Source organism: Sturnus vulgaris, chromosome 3, assembly GCF_052056855.1.
Source record: "Sturnus vulgaris isolate bStuVul1 chromosome 3, bStuVul1.hap1, whole genome shotgun sequence".
Lineage (NCBI taxonomy): Eukaryota > Metazoa > Chordata > Aves > Passeriformes > Sturnidae > Sturnus > Sturnus vulgaris.
In genome coordinates this window covers 100,994,899-101,016,369 of record NC_142245.1, presented here as the reverse complement: position 1 = coordinate 101,016,369, position 21,471 = coordinate 100,994,899, and the positions used below count along the sequence as shown (strand labels likewise).

Sequence of the window (21,471 nt, the reverse complement as noted above, 5' to 3'; positions counted from 1 at the left end):
TTTTTCTTTGGTTTTAACAATTTGTACTAAAATACTTTAAATCTCCTTTGATTTTAATTTGTGAGAGATATCCCATCGAATATTTAACCTTCCCACCAAACAAACTATTGTAGGCCTGTTTTGTTCTCACGCCCAAACAAGTGAACCCAAGAGCTTTTAAGATTAAATATAAAGGATGATGAAATTACATTTAAACTACCAAAAAAATATAAGGTTGCAGGTAAATTTAACATCATAACCACAGATTTGGTCAAAGGAGAGTTCCCGTTTGACTCCTTTGACACAGCACACAAGGGCAGTCCTTCAGTGTAGAATTTACAGCCTATATCAATGAGCTGAGCTTGCTCTGGGTCTGTATGGCTCTTGTGGATTTTTCTTCTACCATTATCCCCATGGAATGACTGTTCCACAGTTTTACTGCTCTGAGGGGTAGGAAGTCTCTTCTGTGTTCACTTTCAGTTTATTAGAAGTGGACTGAACAGAGCTGTGCAATGTTCTGGTCCCACAGAATGAAATGAGTGTCCTGTCAATTACCTGTGCTAATCTCAGCCAGCAGCTGTTACTGCCTCAAGACTTTTTCATGTCTGACACTTAATATCAGTACTTCTCCAAATTAAACCAAAACCATCATGAGTTGCAAGAACTTTCATTTTTAAACACATTTGTTGTATTTGAAATTAAATGCAATTTCTTTGGAAGTGGAAATTCCAAGCTATGTTCAGCACTGTTGCACAGCTCAATACCAATTATAATCCATACTAATACTGAGCCAGCGAATTTGTGTGACCAAGCCTGTGCTGTGGGTATACACAGGTCTTTATGTGCCCAGAGTTAGCAAACTAGCAGTTTTCATCCATGCTAAAGAAAGATTTGCTTAAAGAGATAATGTTACAGAATAATGAGTTGTTCCCACAAACCATCTGTTCTTCTCTTACACTAAGAAAAAAATCTGAATCCAATTCTTTTGTTTTGATTAAAGGTTTCTTTGCAAATTATTGTTTCTGAACTTCAAAAACAGAGAATGTTTAATGAAACCCTGGATTGGAAGAAAAATGTAATTCTTTCTCGTATGCTGTTAATAAATGAATGTTAGTTATCTGTGGGTTGTTAACATTTTTAGAACCCAAACCTCCATATTTTTGCTGTAAAACAGTGAAGCTATTATACTCATCCTGACAGAGAGTTCAAGAGAAAGGGAGTAAGAAAATCCCAGGGCACAAGATCTGCCATTTGTGAGAAGCACTACTTATAAAAAGATGCTTTTCTGTTTTAGGAAAGGAACATGTTTGTAGAAGACACTTTTTTTTTTGGTGCCATACTTCACAAGCTATTTCAAAAAGCCTACCTAATTTTATCATCTGGGAAATGCTAGAGGCCTGAAGTCCATAAAATGCAGGAACTAATCCTCCTTTGCTATTCCAGCAGGTCCTTCTCTCTGCTCCTTCCTCAGGAAAACTCCTCTGCTGCCAAAAGACCCTTCAGCGTAGCATCAAAGTGTGCCCCCAGCTCGTGATCAGGGGGTGTAAGAAGAAGGGTACCCCCACAGTGACCCCCTTCCTGACCCAAGCCATGTCAAAACAAGCCTGTCTGAGTCTATCACAATACAGGCACACCACAAATCTCTCTGATGCCTGGGGTCTGATTTTTAAGATAGCTTTGAGCCCCATTTCCTTAATACCTATCTTCCATAACTCCACCACTTAATACCTGTGTATCCAAGAGTATTAGCACATATAATAAAGAGAATATGCCTTGATTTTCTTACGAGTTGGTCCCTAGAAGTAGTGTGCCTCAAGGGATGGCTAACAAGAAATAGAGTCATTGCTAAATCAGGTAAATCTCTGTACCTTTTACAGATTTATCTTTCCTCCTTGCTCACCCTTCACATCTTCCATGAGTTGAGACATGGGTGGGAAGGACAGTTTGCCTCCTCTGCAGCACCTTTGTTCTTTCTGATGGTATTATTCCTTTATCATGTGCATGGTAGAAACTAGGCATACTTCAGAAGAAGGTGCAAAAGACATATCACAAGCTCCTGGGTATTTTGCATCATGGCCTGTCTAATAAGACCTACACAGTGAAAGATTGGACGGCCTGATCATCAGATTCCAGGACCTGTGAAGGGGAGGCATACTTTAAATTTATAATTGGTTACAACTCTTCCTGTTATAAAAACCAGCTGAAACAGCTGATGCCCTTTGAGCCCATTATGTGAAAAGTTTGTTCATCTGTTAGTTTGTAGATGAGTACATTAAATTACTATAAATGCTTGGGTTGATCTGAATTAGGGCAGAGGACTTCAGAATAATCACAATAAGATCCTTCATGAATGAAGAAGAGATGATAGTTACTATTTCCCTACAGTTACAAGCTGGATGCATTCAGTGCAGTAGGCTGTATTTTCCATCTCTGTAATGATGAGAATATTTGTCTGGATCCCCTTGCCAGGAATTCTCTGGGATTCCAGTGGCCCAAACTACAAGGGAAGACAACCCCGTTAAGAGCAAGGAAGGTTTACAGTTATCAAATGCATGAGGTTTTTCTTACATTTGTAGATTTTGTGACGGCTTATCACACTCTGGGGGCCTTCCTTAGGGCCACAAAAGCAGCAAAGTTTTCTGTAGGAAATGCCTGTCTACCCTGTACCATCAGCATTCTCAGAGGATTACAGGATCTTTCAAGTACAGACAAGCCATCAGTGGCAAATGCATGACATAATCTCCTTCAATGTCCTGTTTCCTTTCAAGTTTTCTCCTCTGGCTCTTGTGTTTTTCAGGAATTATGAACTCCAGCACGTCTTTGAAGTGCTAACAAGTGTGTTGCTACTCCTTTCCTAATGTCTACTATGAAAGAACTTCATAACACTCTTTTTCAGTTTCTCTTCAAGAAAGCCTTCTTCTCTGGCTATGGATCTATCTTAAAATGTCCACTAATCTGAAATTATTTCTAATCACATGAAATTTAATATTAGTAGAGCTCCTTACCCTTTTTGTCATTGTACAGTACTAAAGAAATCCTCTAAAGGTCACCTCAGCATGTCCCCATCTTGGGAGCCATGACCTCATGGCTCTTTTCTGGGTTGACCTTCAAAATCAAAAGAGAAAAATCTAAGGTTATCAAAGAAAAAGCATCAAGTTCTTATGAGGTTTTTTTTTTTTAATTCTAGGTCACAGATAGCTTTTCTCTCACAAGACAGTTAAAATCATATCATGGATCTGAAACCTTCAAGCTCAAGAGGTTCCTTTCTTGGGAAAGAGAGTTACTCTAGAGGAAATCTGACAGATTCTTCAGCAACTTCATCTATACCATGGACAGCAGATTAAATAGCTGCACCATACTTGCCTCAGCAAGACTTTCTTCCCCCATGAAACCAGCAGGAAGAGTTAGTCCAGATGAGCATGTAGAGGTCCTGTCCATGCTCCTAATTACCATGCACACCTCTACTCTAGACAACATCTGAGCACATTTGGACCACTGATAAAATGGGGCTCAGAATCACCTACTTGGTAAGCAAAGTCTGTCTGGGTCCTAATCAGCCCAGGGTCCTCATCAACCAGGGGTTTCACAGCAACACTGGAAGTTGATTCTTCATGCACTGAATAGAAGAAGGATTTGTGTTGGGTGAGAAATTGCACAGTGCAGGTTCCCTGAGAGACATACATCTTTAAAACTGACCACACAAATTAAACAAAAAGAGACTAGAAAACATCCACCTTTCTTGTAAAGTTAACAACCTTCTTTTCAAGCTTCCAAAAATCTACTACTAGTTATGTACTTTTCTGTCAGTTTTCTGATTCTGGACATTTTTATTTCCATACTAGATCATAAAGCTGCACATCCTTAGCTCTTTCTACATAATCCACATCATTTTCTCTTGTTACCTCACCCAATGTACTTAAAGAAAACAACATACCAGGTTCTTCCCTTAACAAAGCTGTCTTCTGATTCCTGGTGAAAGTAAACTAGGATAATCCCCACTGAAGCCAGAAGTGATATAGCAGTGATATATCAGTGAAAGCAGTGCTGTGAAGATAAGTTCAGGGGAGAGACAAACACTAGGGCCTGACCCAAAACAGACTCTGAACATTGCTGAGAGCTGAATATCAACATTTCATAAATGTCTCCTTTTTGTTAAATGTTTGATTGCAGTGCTGGGGAAAGTAGGGTTGGAACAAAACCTCTGGCAGTGCCTGTGCTAATAAAACATTCAAGACTGTGCTAATAAGGCAGACAAGGAGTCTGTTCCTCAGTAATGACAGCATGAAACACCTTCAGATAACTCTCTTCTGTCCCAAGTGTGACCTCATCCATACTGCACAGTCACACATACATTACATACATTACATACATTGCATACATATTATATTTTTATATATATATATATAAAATATTATGCAGAAGTGTTAACTAAGATTGTGTTCTGGACACAAGAATAAACTGTTCTAGCAAGGGAGATGTCACATAAACAATGTGACAATCTTTTAAATGGTGAGGTTCTTAGTCCATTGCTCCAGCACTGTTTACAAGCTCAGCTGCAATTTTGGAAAGCCTCTCAGTCAGTCCCTGCTCCAGGAAAGGAGGTCTACAACTTAAGATAGTCCCAAAAAAACCTGCTGCTTAACCTCTTCTTTGCAAAAAAGATTGTGTTGGAAATGCTGCAACTACTCTAGGAAATCAAGTCCAGTACTCTGTACACACATCAATAGAATTTTTTTCCTATGGTCCCACTGAAGTCTCCCACTCCCTCATCTTATGCTCGTTATTACTCATCTTGTCCACTGAAAGCACAGGTCCAAATATAGAAAATTTAGAGCACATATATGCCATGATTCTGGCCCATCACTTACTTACATTTAAGAGTGGAAATATGATGAAGTAATTCAAATCCATCATGAACGCACGTTCTCTTACATGCCAAAGGGAAGGAGCAAGTACTCTGCCATTTAGTAAAATATAGTTCAAAATATCATTTAAACAAATCATCCTAAGATAAATAAACTGTGAATTAAAGCTCTCCACTGTTCCACCTAGAAAAAAAGATCCAGCACTAGAGTGCAGGAATGGTCTTTACTTCAGAGAAGCTCAAATAAAACTGGGAATGTTTGTTTTTGTGACTTTGCTCATTTATAAAGTGCCAGTTGCTATAGCAGCTAAATGCTTGTAACAAACTTGCATAAACAGAAATTCTTATAAAAAATATGTTGTAGTAGTTAATGACCGATTTTATTGCTATATCTCAACTAAATTCACATGGCATGATCTGACACATGTGAGAACACTGGCCATTGGGGTTGCAAAGGCCATATATAGGGACATTTCCATTTTGTTTTTGCAATTCGCCAGAATTGAAATATATTTATATATAATCCTGTGTAAGTTTCCACTGTCATTTGCACTTTAATAGAATAAATATCTTTAAGAATGTTTTGGAAATTTGTTATCTGGATGTATAAAGCTCTCAGCTTGTGGGATGAAGGACTACGTACACTATCAGTACGGAATAACTATAGTCTTGGCCTAATTTGGAAATGGTGTATTAAGGGTTATAAAACATATACCAATGATCTAGAAGGTCTTCAGGCCAGCATGAGCTAAGGCAAGCAAAATGTCACAGAAATATGTCCCCTTTCAAAAGTCCTATGACGTCAGTCCTCTGAAACTGTACCCAAACAGCAGAATGGGCAGAAGCTGTTGGAGGCAGGGTATCTTTTACTCTCAACTCCTGTGTGAGAGAGCTTCCTGAACTCCTTTCCAGGACCATCTCTTTCTGCCAGACCCAGACTTGCTCTACTGCAAGTGGTAGAAGCACAAGCCTTCATAGAAATAACCTCCCAGATAAATTGCTCATCAACACAGACAATTCTGAAAAGAAAAGGAAGCAAGAAATGGCAATGAATATGTCATTAAGGCATCCAGAGAGCTGTTCATTGGGCTGGTTTCTTTGTTTGAGCATTTTTTTCCCATTAAAATGTCATATGGGATATTTTTGTTGAATATAAAGGCCTTGCAGATTTCCTATGGCAGTTTTTTCAGGAGGCTTCTGACAAAACCAAAATGGAGAAAATGTCCCATCTGTTCAGATACTGGATGCATAGCTGGAATTGAGCAGAGGGCTAAAAGGCAATGCAGGCAAGGACAGGAGTGCAGCAAGGCAACAGAGCTGAGGAGGGGCCAGGAGTATCTGACGGCATTGCAAAACAGGTGGTAAAAATATTTCTGTCTTTTTCTGTCAGTGATGAACACATAACATTCAGAGCAGCCTGGTTTGGCTATGGTGCTCACACAGCTGTAGGGTACCAATTTGTGACAGTCAGTCATTTCTCACCTTCCACCAACACTCCAAGCCTGTACTCTCAGCTGTGCTTCACAGCCCAGAAGTGCATCTTGTGAAGGATCCTGCTGCTGGGGTTAAAAGCCCATCTGTGAGTGACAACAGGCTCACAGCTGGCCATGGAGTAGGTCTGAAATGACAGCCCCACTGTTTGCTCAACAGAGGGATTGCAAGCAGCTAGTGGTCTCCTGCTGAGCCTGGTGGCACAGCTGTGCCAAGAGGGATTCAGCTGCTTAGCAGTGTAGCTGCAACCTTCTTAGGGGACTCTGCTGAGAAAACATCCCTGGAAAGGTTTTCCTGATGGTCCCTAGCACCACTTCTCTGGCTGATACTTTCTATGTCACCAATTTGTTCAAGGCATGTCAAACAGGAGAGTAAGAGGGTGTTGATTTTTACACTATTTTGCATTATGTTGTCCCAAGCAGACTATACTGCAGGCACATGAATCCTCAGCTTATCCTGGAGGTGCTTTAAAGATCCAGTAGAACACATAACCGGGTATTTTTGTTCCTAGCTTAACATATATATCCTTATAGACTATAGTGTGTGGATTCTGGCTGATAGCTTCTCGCCCACACCCCACTGGCAGGAAGGGGGAGAGAATTTGAAGAACAAAAGCCAAAAACTCTTGTGTTGAAATGCTAGGCAAGTGTTAATAGTCTAATAGCTGAAACCAAGCTGCTTGCAGAAGCAAAGGAAGTGTAAAGCACTTCTAAGTGTAAGCACTGCTCAGCAATAACTAAAATATCCTCAGGTTATCAACACAATTTTAGTCAAAACTCCCAAACATGGCACTGTATGAGCTGCTGTGAAGAATGTTCACTGCATCCTAGCCAGACCCAGCACATATACTCATATATGTTTCTAGCATAGATCCCTTTGCTTAGTTTCTCTTACTGCTTCTTAGAGATATTTTTTAACAGTAATGATGCTAATGATGTTAGTTATGGCTTGTCAATTCAGCATTTAGTATAGAATAGCCAATGCTTTTCCATCAAAAATGCAGAGCTTTTTTTCTTGCATAGAGCTGATCAGCAAGGGGCTGTCATTCTTTGCAATAACCCAGCTGAAGACTTGTCCACTTCTGGCATTTTCCTTTAACAGCCAGAATTACAACCTATAGAAACATGTGGATAGGAGGGGTTTTAGTTAGGAAGGGCAACGTCTGCAGTAGCATCATGTTCAGCTAGGAGATCTGAAATAAGGTGCACATGATAACTTTTAGAGGCTCCACATAATTTGACGACCTGCAGATTGTTTATTTCATATGTAAGTGCAAATGAATTAAGTTTGACTCTGAATCACTCTGGCAGTAGTTTGGCAGAGGAGAGTTGCTGATTTGTTGAACAACAATGATTTATTCACTCTGAAGAGTTCATAGATGTACATGAGTAGTATATTCCAAGAAGAAGCAGTTTAAAATCACTTAATGCAGAATCCAGTCTTAGAAGAAGGCAGTGATGGGGTAAGGCTAATAGCTCTTTAATTCTTGTAAATAGAAAAATGAGAACTTCATTTATTTCTTTGCCATCCCTATAGTTACTCCAAATTCCTTCATTAAGGCTTTCATTTATGCACAGCTGTTTTTAACTTCTACAGGAAGATTACAGAGCAGATCCTCCTGGAACCTATTCTTAAGCGATGAAAGGCAAGAAAGTTTCAGGAAGGAGTGAGTATGGAAGTCCCAAAGCCATACCCAACCAACCTGATCTGCTTCTGGCATGGGATGGATGTTTCAGCAGGTGAGAAACAGCAGCACATGTTATTTAGCAAGGCATTTGATGCACACCCACGGTATTCTTTCATCAGACCTGGGGGCATAAGGGCTGGGTTAATGGATGATAAAGTTGATAGAAAATTATCTGGAATTCCTGGTGTTTTGATCAGTAGGATAAAATCTACCTGAAGAATTCCTCAGGGACTGATGGTAGGAGACCATCCAATAACCGTGTTAATGATCTGGAGTATGAGATGGAGTTCTCACTGCCAAAGCTGGGATCAGTAGTCCTCTTCCATGCAATGGTCTTGTAAATATATCATGTCTTTGAAGGAAACCTAGGAAAAAATCCATGTCCTGAAATAAACTGAAAACTGATGATTTAACTAAATTTTCATTGGGCAACTGTGACAATAATAATATTTTTGTGTCACGTTTTTAGAACTGCTGGCTGTGGTATATATCTTATATCATCAGATGTAATCGTAGCTATGTGGTTATAGAAGACCCTTGAATCATTTATCATTTTTCCTAAAAAAATTTAGACAGAGGTATCTGGACTCAACTTCTAAATCAGGTCAGATTATCTGCTATTACAGTTGTATGAAACTACTTTGATTTCCTTTTTGGACCATTTTCTGCAATTTGTTGTTTTCATTGCTGATGTAGCACTGGTACATTGACCCTAAGATCTTGAAAGGATTTCTATACAAGAAATAAACTAGTAAAGCTTTTTCCATGTCCTGTCCTTCCAGGTGTCTGATGGGCTGCAACACTTTAAAGCCATAGTTCCCAGCTAGACTCAGCATAAGTGGATGTTTGCACTCTTACCAACTCCAGTTATACTGCCAAGCATTTCATGTGACTCTTGCTGTGATGGTGAAGAACTCTTTGTTGTACATCTACAAGTCACTGGAAGGGACGATGCTCACAGCTTATGAGAAATCCAAGAGATAGGCAGTAGTGAAGAGAAATGGAAAACTCCTGTTGCTCCCAGATCATCACACAGAGCTGGGCAAAAGCTGGGTTGTGCTGGTAACCTCCAGTGCAGTGGGGCCAGCTCAGTCCCTTGGTTCAGCCTGTTTGCACAAACACTACTTCCACTTCTGGACCTTTGGGACCTTCCTATCTCTGATATAGACATGGTCAGACCAGCCTCCTGACAGGACATCAAGCACATTTAATTTCTCTCTAAAAGGAATAAAGTTCACTACACAGATCCCTAGGGTAGCTAGGCTCACGTACAACTATTGCATAATTTGAGAATATGTTAAAATAACCTCAAATGCATTTGTTTGAGCACATCACATTGGTGTCAGGAGTATCTGTTGGCTAGCTGTGGAGCTGGCAGGTGCTGGTTAGTGAACTAAAGGTTCTGCAGATGTTGGATCCACACACCCAGGGCAGATTTCTAAATTCTGACTCAAACCATGTCATTGCTGTCAGCCTGAGACATCCCTGCAGAGCCATCCTTGATGCCGTGGAAGGTGTCCAGCTGATCTGGGACAAATGACAGCTCCCAGATTTTTTCAGGGTGTGACAACAATATAGTACAACAGAAACAGAGGCATTAGTGTACCTTGCCTTATCTAGATGTATTTGAATTACACCACAAACACCTCCTAAGCCTCCTCACAGGGTACTTAGCACCCTGCAGACTCAGCCAAGACAAGGAAAGGCAGCATTGCATTTATCTTCTCATGAGGTATCAAATGCAGGAACTTCTATCCCACTGCATTTCAGCACTAACACTGACAAGGCTGCTGAAACAAGAAGACAACTACAAAAAAATAAATCTTCATAGGGCTTTCCCAGTCCATTTCTGGTCCACTCCATTTAGGTGGGTCACCTCAGATATATTTCTTCACATTCAAGCTGAGCACAGTGTAACTAGCCATTGCATAATGCCAGGTCTCCTGGAGCTACGTGCAGCTGATGATTATTGCATTTCCCACTGTTTTGAGTATCTGTGCTTATGATTAACTCTTTCTTTCACTTCTAGGTGGATGAAAGACTCCAGCCTACCCTTGGGAGTAAGATAAGCCATTGCTTCATGACATGGATAATAAATCTTAGCTGGATGACAGCAAAACCAGAATGAGGCATGAAGTGTGCAGCACTTTGGCATTTCTAACTAGTGCAGAATACATTTCCTCAGCTGTGCAGCTGCCAGGACGCCACCAAACCTTTCCTCTCTCATCTGAATTAGCTTCTTACAGAAGGCTGAGGCAAGCTCATGTTTCCAGCCCTTAGTGCTAAAGCGCTTTATGGCTCGAGGCTAAGGATATGCAGAAAGCTTCTCACAGGCTCCTGCAGGCATGCAGATGGCTTTGCCTGTCTTTCTCTTCTGGTACAGGCATTTTTATGATAAGGAGAAAGCTTGTCTGAGCAGAATCCACAAAAGAAATCACTCTGAAGAAGCCCTTGAAGAAATTCCCTAAGGGCCAGAGGTACATCATAGACATTGTTGCCTTCAACTGTAAGGGAAAAGTTACATTTTTCAGCTGTCTTTTCTGCCTCAGAGACAACAATTTGCAATGTTGATTAGAGCACTCTGGGAAAATCTTTAGGTAACACAATGGTGAATATGACAAAAACTCTGTTATACAAGTAAATATAACCCTCTTGTAATCAAATATTTCATATACATTGAAAATATTGTATGTAATGGGGTTTTTTAAAAATATTCAGGTAATTTCATAAGCAGAAGTTCATAAAACCTACATTTTTACTCTTACAGAAACTTCCTTACTTGCTTATTCATTTATATATAACTGCACGTGGGTATGTTATATGTATGTTTATATTGATACCCAAGATGGCTCACAAAATAGATAATTTGCAAGTACATAAGTATTTTCCTGAATGTTTCTATGCCTTTCTTACCAAGAGTCTTATGCTTCCCACATCTTCCTCTCACTGCTTTGCTCCCTTTCATAAAACCAAAGAAATCAAATGCAGTCATATGAAAGTAGACCAATTGTATTTTTGACCTCTGGAAAAAAATCTGAGCAATATAGACATGCAGACAAGCAACTCTTACAGGTTTGACTAATTAACCAGCTCACAGCAAAGCTTATTTTACAATTACCTTGCTACCTGACATGCACAGGAATGGAGGGCACTGTAAGTTACTGTGAGAAGAGTTATCTTCACAGTATTTATATTCACTTCTGCGTTTGCTTTATGTTATTATGCATCTGGGAGCTCCTACACAGGTGTTTTTGCAGAGCTTAAGAAGAGGGTGTGACACTGTTTTAGTAAGTTTTTTATCCTGAGTACCAACCCTGAACTACAACAAATTCTAAAATGCTGGCAACTGCTTTGGAGTACTGAGCTGGAAGGGTTCTAGCCAGCAGTGCAGAGAAAGGGCTTTGATCTTCACCAGGGGGGACTCACAGAGAGGATGGCAATTCTCTGCTGCTCTCTTGTTCTTTTCTTCTACTCCTGTCTGCTCATGGATCTTGGGACTAAGGCAGTTCTACCAGCTAAATGCATTAGTTGATAAAACACCCTTTCTCCAGGAGGAAAAAAATATTAGATTTCCTCTTGTGACTTCTAACTTTATAAGTGGGTTAAAAATTTCTCACAGAACATGCCTCAGAGAGGACATTCAACAAACCGGTTCTTTTTACCCCAACAGACTGTCTGGTGTTACTCTAAGTTTCCTTCTGAGTGGTGCAAAGCACATACAGATGAAACTGAAACTACAGGATCTTAATTTGAATGCTCATCTTTTTATTTACAACCAATATGGTTCCTCGTACCCAGCTGGTGTTGCTGAAGAGGGGGAGCTGTGCTGGGGCATCTGCAGAGAGCACCCTTCCCCTGGAAGGTAGGGGTGGGAGGAGAGGCAGGTGCTCCTCATTGCCTCCTGCTCAGAGCTGCTGTCTGTGGAGGGGCCAGGAACAGCTCAGGCAGCTGATGCTGGGTATTGCTGTGCTCCTCTGCCATTAAGGCTGGAGAGAATTTGGAATTGACTGAGTGAATGCAGTAACTATTAAAAAACAAATTAGACATATATATATGTATTAGAGTTAATTCCTATCTGAATGTTGTAATCGTGAATCTTCCTCTCTTATTTTACTCTTTCATAAAGTGCCAAAGCCAACAATGGCCCCAGCCTGGGTGAGTGTCCAGCTGAGATAGGATTCCCTCCAGGCCCTCTGAAATAGCCAAGGAGGTGAAGCAAGATTCATGTTCATGTTAAAGCAATAAGAGGCTGATGCAATCTCTCTTGGGACTTGGAGAATTCCAAATCCTGGTCTTTGCCCCCTCAGACTGCTTCTCTGTATGCTTACTGCAAAATACCTTCTAGTAGACTGGGCTGTGAGTGTGTAAAACCAGCTTTTGTCTGAGCAACTGGTTTTGTGATACCAGCACCTGTGATGGGAGAGGCTCAAAGCTGCTGTCCCTCCTCCAGCCCATCACAGTGTAAAGAGATCAGCATATGTGACATTCCCTGTCTAAGAAATCTGAATCCCAAGTGCTTCTCATCCCTGCTTCTGCTTCTTGCTGAAAAACAGGAGCTATCCCCATCTGCTCCAGTGCTGGAGTTTGAGTAAAGCCCTTGTGATGTGTGCTGGGTCATCTACAGCACCTGAAACACCTCACAGCCCAAGTGTGCCTGTGACATTGGCCAGCAGGGAGTGTGGGGTTGAAATCCTTGATTTGTGAGGGCCAGAGGGAAGTGGGTGCTGAGCTGGGGATCTGCTCAGGCAGCCTTCAAGGTCCCACCACTCCACACGGTGTAGGAAGCTCCTTTGGATGCTCAGGGCTCAGGAATGTGTCAGGGCATGTCAACAGCAATGCAGCATCTCGTTGGCTGTTGCGAGGAGAAAAGTCTCTCAGCATCTGAATTACTTTGCTGTTTGTGAGTCAGTGTCTTGTAGGACTAACACAAGGAATCATGGAATCATGAATTCTGGTTAGGTTGAGACAGATCTTTCAGATCATCAAATCCAGTCGTTAATCCAATATTGACAGGTCCACCATTAAATCATGTCCCTGAGTGCTACATTTGCACACTTTTTAATACTTCCAGGGATAGTGACTCTACCACTTCCCTGGGCAGCCGTTCCAATGCTTGACAGATCTTTCAGTGAAATTTTTTTTTCCATATATCCAATCTTAACTCCTCTAGCTCAGTTTGAGGCCATTTCCTCTTGCCCTGTTGCTTATGCCAAGGGTGCAGCTATATCTTAGTGTGGCTGTAAATGTGCTGCCTTTCATGATACAGACATTGCTGGTTCTCCCCCTGAATCCTACCTTGCACCACCTACCAGACCTTTGCTCTGGCCCAGTGTGTTTCTTGGAGATAAATATCATACTCGAGGGTTTTCAGAAGCTGAAGATTCAAATAACTGATGGATCAAAAATGCTGAAGACGTCCACTTTTTTTTTTGTTTCCTTATCTTCTAGTTGAGTTAGCAGAGCAAAATCCACTGCTGCTATGAGCTGTTGGCTTGTGCAGTGTGGAGTGCATACCTCTACAATACGTCAAAGTGTTTCTTGAGGAAATCTCAAGAAAACAGCTATATTCAATGGTTATGTATTATTTCTTCAAAATAAGAAAAAGTGGTTTGTTTTATTTGATTTGATTTTCTTAACCTTAAATAAATTCCTGTATAATCAAATAAATTGTGCAAAGATTGCTCTTGGCTGATTTAGCAGTGAGAGTATTTCTAACTGTATAATTAATGTAACAATGTAAATTAAAATTAATGCAACTGTACAGTGTAAATCCAAAAAGAACTAGACAGTCTAGCCCCAGACTGGGAGCTGGTTTATAGGCTCTTTTGAGATTTAATGGCTGTTGCTATTGCAACATTTAAACCATTTATGAGATAAATGCCTGAGATAAAATCCAGGTATCATTGCTTTTTAGAGCTATGGGGATACTTTTATGCCTAGAGAGCAGTCTCTTACAGAGAGTTTGTGGAGAGTGTTTGCTTTTGAAAAATCAGGGTATCAGTCCCTCTGTCTCTAACCCCATTCACCCCAAAAGATGCAATAAAAGTTTGGCGCTCTGAAAAAACTTTATTCTTAATTCATACCCTCTCTGTTGTGCAAGCTGATTCCTGAAAGAGCTGGCTTTAAGAGTACCATGGAGTACACAATTCATCAAATTTTCCTCCCACCATACCCCCCGTAATAAATGGAAAATGCGGCAATGGAAACTTTTTGAGATATTTCTTCTGGAAAAAAATGGTATAACAAGATAACAGGAGAGTTTGCCTCTTGCAATCTCTGCTTAAGGTCAGAGCAATCTTTGAAGCCTGCCTTGGAGACATATCACAGCATTGGAACAGGCAACTGCTGTGCTGCTGTCTGCTTTCAAATATGTGAGATTCAAACAGGGAAAAAATGCTTTATCAGTGAAATTTATCAATGAAATTTCTACAGGAGAAAACTTAAGTCTAAGGTCTATGAATCTCATAGGATTTTGCATGATGGAATTTGCCTAGGAGTGATATCTGAGACATGAAGGACTATGACTGAGACTAAGGGCCAAGTGCTGATCTGTGCTTTTTATTTAAACGACTCTACTCCCTGTCCTGGGTCTTAGTTGCTGATTCTACTCACTTGTAAGACTGTTGGTTAATACCATTGATTGTGGTCATTGCCATTGATTCAGCCACACCAGCTAACTTCCTCCCAAAACGTTCTCATTCATGCTCTCCAGAATAACAACAATATTATCCATGTGCCAGATTGAGAGGATTAGAAGACTTGGACTATGAGCCCATAAAAGTTGTCATTCAGATTTACTCCTGGTGCTAAGGGGAAGACATGACTAACTCTTCACTTTCCCCATGGGAAGTTTTGTATCAGAAACATATTCATGATATTAATATCTGTCGTGGTGGCTTCCACTTCTGGCTGTCCAGCTGGGCATCATAAAAAAGACAAATGCTTTCTAAGGAACCATTTAAGAGGGATAGCTCTGTTCGGGGAAAACAAAATGCCAGCAACAGTTGTGTCTGAGAATCACCCTGGTGCAGGGCTAGTTGGTGAGGGAGATGGAGGCTGAAAGAGGAGGTGTAGAGCAGCCATGAAGAAGATGCTCTAAAACCCAGAGGTACTTTACTCCTAAGCATACAGCAGCAGAACATGGTTATATTGAGGAGTGATAGCACTTTCTGCAGGGTGGACAGGCTGTTCCTAGCAATAATGTGCTCTTAATGGGGAAATATCTTCCATCAACCTGGAAGATGGGTAGGTGGTTTTGAAGAAGAAAAACAGAAGATGATTAATGCTGATACAGCAAAACTATAAAAGGTTATTGAGTGGAGCAAAGTTACAGTCTTTGATCTGTTTCACTGAAAACTGCTCTCCAGGGTGCTTCTTCAAGCAATTCACAGCAACTTCAATGCAGATGACCATAACTGAGAGCAGAGAAAGGATGCTTTCAGCAGTGGCTGTCTTACTTTAATGAGACACACACCTTTAAGTGGCATGGACTCTTCTGAAAATAGTGTCTGTGTAAATGCAGGCATGCTAACACACAGTAATGGGGATGAGCTGTTCTCTGCAGTGTTTGAAATGGGATTCAGCCCAGCAGCTGTGCTGCTCCATCACTTGTCACTTGAGAGGGCATCCTCTTCCCTACAGTACTTTTGCAGTGTGCCCAAAAGGTCAGCAGATCGGGATGGGTTTATAGTGGTGATGGTAGAGGCGTTTTGGAGTTTTAATAATTATTTGGTTTTGTATTCTTCCATAATACTCTGCTGGAAGCCCCATCTAGCTCGGACATGTGCAGTTTCTGCAGTAGCTGCTGCTGTACCAGGATTATCTCTTCTATGCTGCACTATACTGAAGAGCTTTTAATTAAAAATGGAAATCACTCATGTTCTTTGGTTCTGAAATGGCATTTGATAAAGATCAAGACAATTTGGTGATTAACTAAATAGGCCAGTTATTCAAAGGTAGCATTCCCAAAATAAAGTATACCAGCACTTTCATGTATAACTAGTTCATTTCAAATGCACTCAGGCAGGGAGGGAATGTTAGTGTTGGACTCATATTCTTGCCAAGAGGATCATTGGGGATGAAGCTCTTCATGGAGATTTTGTGCAGTAGGATGGATGGGGTTCCAAACTCTTACAAGCTCTTTCATTTACTTCATTCACCTTTGAGAAAGATTTCCTCTAGTGAATAGGCAAACAATAAGAGCTAATGCAGCTTCTGGATACAAGAAATCATCTGCTTCTGGTTGTTATGAGCACTGCAAATTACTCATGGAAAATTCATACTGGAAATAAAATTAGCGAGTATGGTGTGACTGTTTCTGAAATTGTTCCAAACGACCAGCATTCCTGTATAGTTTCTTTCAGCCCAGGTTTTAAAGCATTTTGCAGACATTAATTACTTACACCTACCATATGGCAGGACAAGAGAAGAGATGACGATGCAAGGAAAAGTAAGAATAGGATGAGACAAGTCTGCATGACATTAGAAGGCACCCTGGCTAGGCTGAGTCTGTCCCTAATGCTTTGTGGCCTTCTGTAAAATGATGCCAACTTCCAATTATTTTCAACTGGATTCCTGAAATGATATCCACTTCAATGGCACTATATACATGAGTGAGACAAGTACAGGAAATAGAGTGGTCAAAAGACACGTGATAAGAACAATTTTCTCTTGAAAAATGTATCAACTCTGGGCCCACTTATAGATCGTTAAAAAATGTTTAAGTGCTTTATCATATAGAAACTGCAGATCTAAATAGTCCTAATTGCTCTTCATTGCCACTGACCCAATTTTATAATTACCTTTAAAGAGTCATTTATCTACTAAAGTGTCTTCTCACTTTTAAAACCCCCATACGTTAGTGAGTGAAGGGAAGGAAGGCAATATTCTCTTTACAAAGTAACCATGGCCAAAGTCTCTGTAGTGGACTTCTGGGAGCCAAAATGATGGCAAATAAGACTGTCAGACATTGGGGGAACTGCTTTATCCTCCTGTCCAAAGGCAGAATAATGCCATGTGACTTGGGCATCATCCTTGTCCAGTTTCTTCCTGATCTCTAGTAACACAGACAGTACAAACCCCTTGTACAACTTCTCCCATCTTGCATTAACTTCTCACTCTAGAAAGCTTTTAGCTATTGAAAACCCCCTTGCTGTAGCTGGAGCCGATTAAATTAAGTGTTCTACACTGAGAGCAGTGAAGAATGTGTTCCCATCTGTGAGTGCTGATATCTGTCCCTGGGGCCACAGGGCGGTAGTGGGTTTCCTTTGATGGCAAAGCTGGCTGAGAGCAGTTCTGCTCCTCTTCCTGTGGGGTATTCCCCTCTTCCCTTGCTCCTGCCAGCCCCTGAGGCTCTGCAGGGAGTTCAGCACAGTGCCTGAGAGCTTCTTCTCTTCTCTTACAGGGCTTTATAGGCATGGGGCTTCCCATTTGAGGAAAACACTACAGTATTGGTGCTCTGCCTTACTCCAGCTCCATCAGTCTAGGAACACTTTGCAGCTGCATACTCCTTGAAGCACAAAGCCCAAAACTGAAATGTATGACTTGTCAGGTCCCATAACTCCTGAGTGAAGGTTTCATTTTCCCATGTGCTGAAAGATAGCACACATCTGCATATTTCCTAGCATGGCCCTAGATGTGTCCTTTCCTCCATAGAAATGGTATAGAGTGATTTGCATTCACTTTTCCCTACTCTGCCTAAATATGTGTACCTTGCCTACATCCCTGTGTTCACCCTATGTGCTCTAAACTGTACAAAATGTAGTTGTTCTTCTCATAACCTCTGTGCAATGGGTTTATTTCTTCATGAAATGAAACCTGTACTCAATATTGCACCATAGGGAAAAATTGCCCTAAAGAAAGCTTGTTTGCTTTTTAACTAAGTCTCTTAAATATTGAGACCTGTGTAAATACTGGAAACTCTGAATCAATGTGAGATTTTTTTAATGGGGTAAGCTTTTTTGTTGTTTTATTTAATTTTGAGGATTGTGTTTGGGAGTCTTTTAGGTTTGTTTATTTGTTTGTTTTTATCAAGGGGACATAATTTAACGACTTGTTAAAATGCTTAATTATAAGGTACTCAATCCATCATCATGATTCTCTGAAGTATGCTCCTGTTGAGCTCACTTCTGGAGCTTGAGAAGATGTGTGGAGATATGCTCAAAGCCTCTGGCACAGATTTCCCCCTGGTCTGACCCCAGAGTGAGGACAATGATGAAATGTCACTGACAGGATGTATTACTGCCCCGGGGTGGACAGCAATGGACAAAAATAGTAGCAGCATGTTTTGATCCAATGTCAAGGTGCATATTTGGATGCAGGATCTAGCTTATTTTTCTAATTTTAGTAACAGACATATGAGGAGAAGAATTCATTCACCCTGATCAATTCACATTGCAAAAGAAGCCAAGTATTTATAGAGATCTACTCTTGTGTAAAGTTCACTCTTTGGTTCTTGGAAGATTAGAAATGAAACCAAGGACTTAATTTCACAGCAGTGTTTTCTCAATGAATTTATTCAGCTATTCCTGATCTTTTAAAGCTGGCCTACAGTGGTCTTCCTTCTGTAAATCTGTTAACAATTTCTGATATATGTTGTTGTGAAACCTGAACTGAGCTAGGCACATTTTGCATTCTGTCAAAAAACTGGAAACAAGCAAGACTTCAACAGAGAAGTTGAAATAATTCATTAGGGGAAAACAGTCTGAATGAGTCTGATATATTAAATAATTACAGTTGTGAACCTCTTCATATTTTGGCAGACACTTCATATTTTGGCAGCTAATAACATTAAAATAGAATCTCATAAAGGATTGTTGCCTATAAAACTGGCAAGCTGAGCTTTAAGGATGCATGTGAAGCAATGCAGAGAAAATATTTCTTTTCCTCTTTGAGGAATAACAAGTTGATGGAAGATGGTGGCATAAACTTAATGTTTTAGGGTCAGGATGGAATATTTATATCATATAGAACATAATATTTAACTGTATTCATTCAGGGAAGGTCTTATATGTGTCAATAGACTACGACCATCTCAATTTTAAAAATATGGGCAAAGTAATAGATCACATCTCTTATCCATTCACAGGCATAAACCAATGAAGATAACTTTGAGACCTGTGGGAAGTATCAGTGCTTATAACAATAAACACTAATCACTAATAACCGGGCAAAGTAATGCTCTCTTGACCTGAATCAGTGAAATAAAATAGATTTATGAGGTGCCTGTCAGTATAAGTTTTTGCTCTGAAAAATCTCCTGAGGCTGGCAGAAGATGAATACAACCACTGTGATGCTTCAGGAATTCATTCCCATGTCCATCCTTTTTGCCCATTCCCTTGTCCCACAAAGGAAATGATAATAAATAAAGTATCCCAGATTTCCCAGGTCTGTGTGTGAGTGCCCTTGGTTGTGCAGTTAGATGAGGTCAGTGGTTGAAGTAGTCACTTTGACAGCAGAGAATGGCAAAGCGTGGCCTTACACCTACAGCCTTCTTGCCCTAACCCACCCTCTTTTTCCAGGAACTCATAGTTAATTTGAGTCATTATTTCAATTTCTTTTGTTAACTACATCAATTAGTAAACTAAACTAAAAGTTTGTATGAATAAGAGCTGAGAGATCCATCTAAGCCTCCCTTGTAACTGGCATCCTGGGTAGCTCTGAGGAAGGGCAATTATTAGGATCAATGTGCTTCAAATTAGCCATAGGGTCCCAGACTACTCCCTGTGCTGGCAGCCCAGTTACTGAGCACCCCAACAGGACAACAAAAACCATGAAACCATGTCTGATGTGAGAACTGAAGCTCTTTAGTACTGGAGGCTGAGTTGCTCCAGCATGTTACTCATCATTCAACTGCTCTTACAGCAGTGCCATGTGTGCTAAATCCAGATTTCTCTCATTGAGCAATCAAGTGGGTTTTTGTATGGGACTGAGTTTCCCAAGACTCTCAAGTCCTGTGGATGTTACATAAAATGAGCTAAGAAATAAACCTGCCTCTCCCTTCCGAGAAGAGTTGGAGTGCTGTTGACTTGTGAGTGGGATCAGGAGTGGTAGGTGCTTAATAACTGACAGAATTCAGGCCATCAGTGAAATCTGATTGAAAGAAGGAGGAAAAAATGTTTGAGATTTGATCAGAACATGCAGTGCAGGGCCTTTACATCCTGTCTAGTCTTCTCTATTCTCTTGCATTTCTCTGACAACCTAGAACAATGTGCAACAGGGGAGTACGGTTGACTTTTGGAGACTATCCAGAAAATTTCTAGGTATTTACAAAACTGAAGTTCAATTCTTAACTGCATTACTTCTTATATTTTCCATATCTACTGAATTTCTATGAAACAGTCACACTGAAAGTTTTTACACCAGAAAGTAATGCTTGTACAGAATATAATATGGAAAACAATTCCTAGATTTTCTGTAATGCTTTTGCATATGGAGTACTGGGAAGGCTTACTTTTTTGGGAAATAAAATGAAGCACCTCTTCTCTTTTGAGATTATTGGAAATTGAGCAGTACAGTTTGCTGTCATAATTACTTACAGTTAAACTGTAGAAAGAAGTTTGTGAAAATGTGGAAAAACTTTCAGATAGGAAATTTTACTTTCTTAGCAGTTGATTTTGGACTTAATTTCAGACTTGGTCAGTAGCCTGAATGTAGCCAAATTTCAAACTTTTGTATGTCTCCTGTGTCAAACCAGCACTTCTATAAATATATTCATTTTTCTTGCAGAATCCCAAACAGACTGTTGCATTTTCTGGTTATGAGTAAAGCCATGCTCCTGGGAACTTGAAATTACCAATGTTCAGATGTACCTTCTAAAAATCTGCAAGTGTGGGAAAATACTTATTTTTTAATCTTGGATGTCTGGTGGGAATGATTTGAATGCCTGTTTGCAACTAAGTGTCTTAAGGGAGAATAAGATGATGGTTTTGCATGATTTACCAGTGAAAATTTATTGTCAAACTTTCCTGCAGCAATAAGAAAACCTTTTGAAAATATTTAACTTTTGGTAATAACCTAAGAGGAGTTTATTCTCCATTTAGATGCTTAAACAAGGCTTAGTTTGAGTAAGCTCTTGGAAGCCTGTTTATTATTTAACATGTTTATTCCTTTAACCAAACTTCCCATTTTCAGCTCCACTGTGAGTTGGGCTTAGCCCTTCCACCTACTCAGCCCTGTTACCTCAAGGAAATGATCCTTTTAAAAACCTCAGGAGATCGAATAAAGAGCAGCACGTCAAGAGGAGGGAAGTGCAGGTTCTGGGAAGTAAAAGATGAGGAGTAATGATGGATTGAACTACAGCCAAGTCCTCTTTGACCGTGCTGGTGGGACTTTTTGAGACTTGGTGTATTGAGATTTTCTTGAAAGAAAAGTGTTATGGTAGGCTGACCCCAGACAGGAACTAAGCACCCCCACAGCTGCCAGCTCACTCCCCTTCCAGGTGGGTGGGGAG

The 21,471-nt window shown here is 40.4% G+C and overlaps 1 protein-coding gene and 2 long non-coding RNA genes across 3 annotated transcripts in view; 1 reads left to right on the top strand and 2 right to left on the bottom strand.

Moving 5' to 3' along the window:
• Positions 1 to 14,213, top strand: part of LOC148224507 (uncharacterized) — a 77,989-nt gene extending 63,776 nt beyond the window's left edge. Inside the window, exons 3-4 of the long non-coding RNA XR_015802740.1 lie at positions 7,931 to 8,073; positions 10,051 to 14,213. This is a non-coding gene — a long non-coding RNA (uncharacterized LOC148224507). The remainder of the gene's footprint in view (positions 1 to 7,930; positions 8,074 to 10,050) is intronic.
• LOC148224504 (uncharacterized) overlaps positions 1 to 21,471 on the bottom strand; it is a 203,352-nt gene that overhangs the window by 50,655 nt on the left and 131,226 nt on the right. The window lies entirely within an intron of this gene.
• Positions 2,988 to 5,076, bottom strand: LOC148224508 (uncharacterized). Its single transcript, XR_015802912.1, has 3 exons — positions 4,852 to 5,076; positions 3,504 to 3,595; positions 2,988 to 3,084 (listed from the first exon to the last, which is right to left on the bottom strand). It is a non-coding gene; the product is annotated as an uncharacterized LOC148224508 (long non-coding RNA).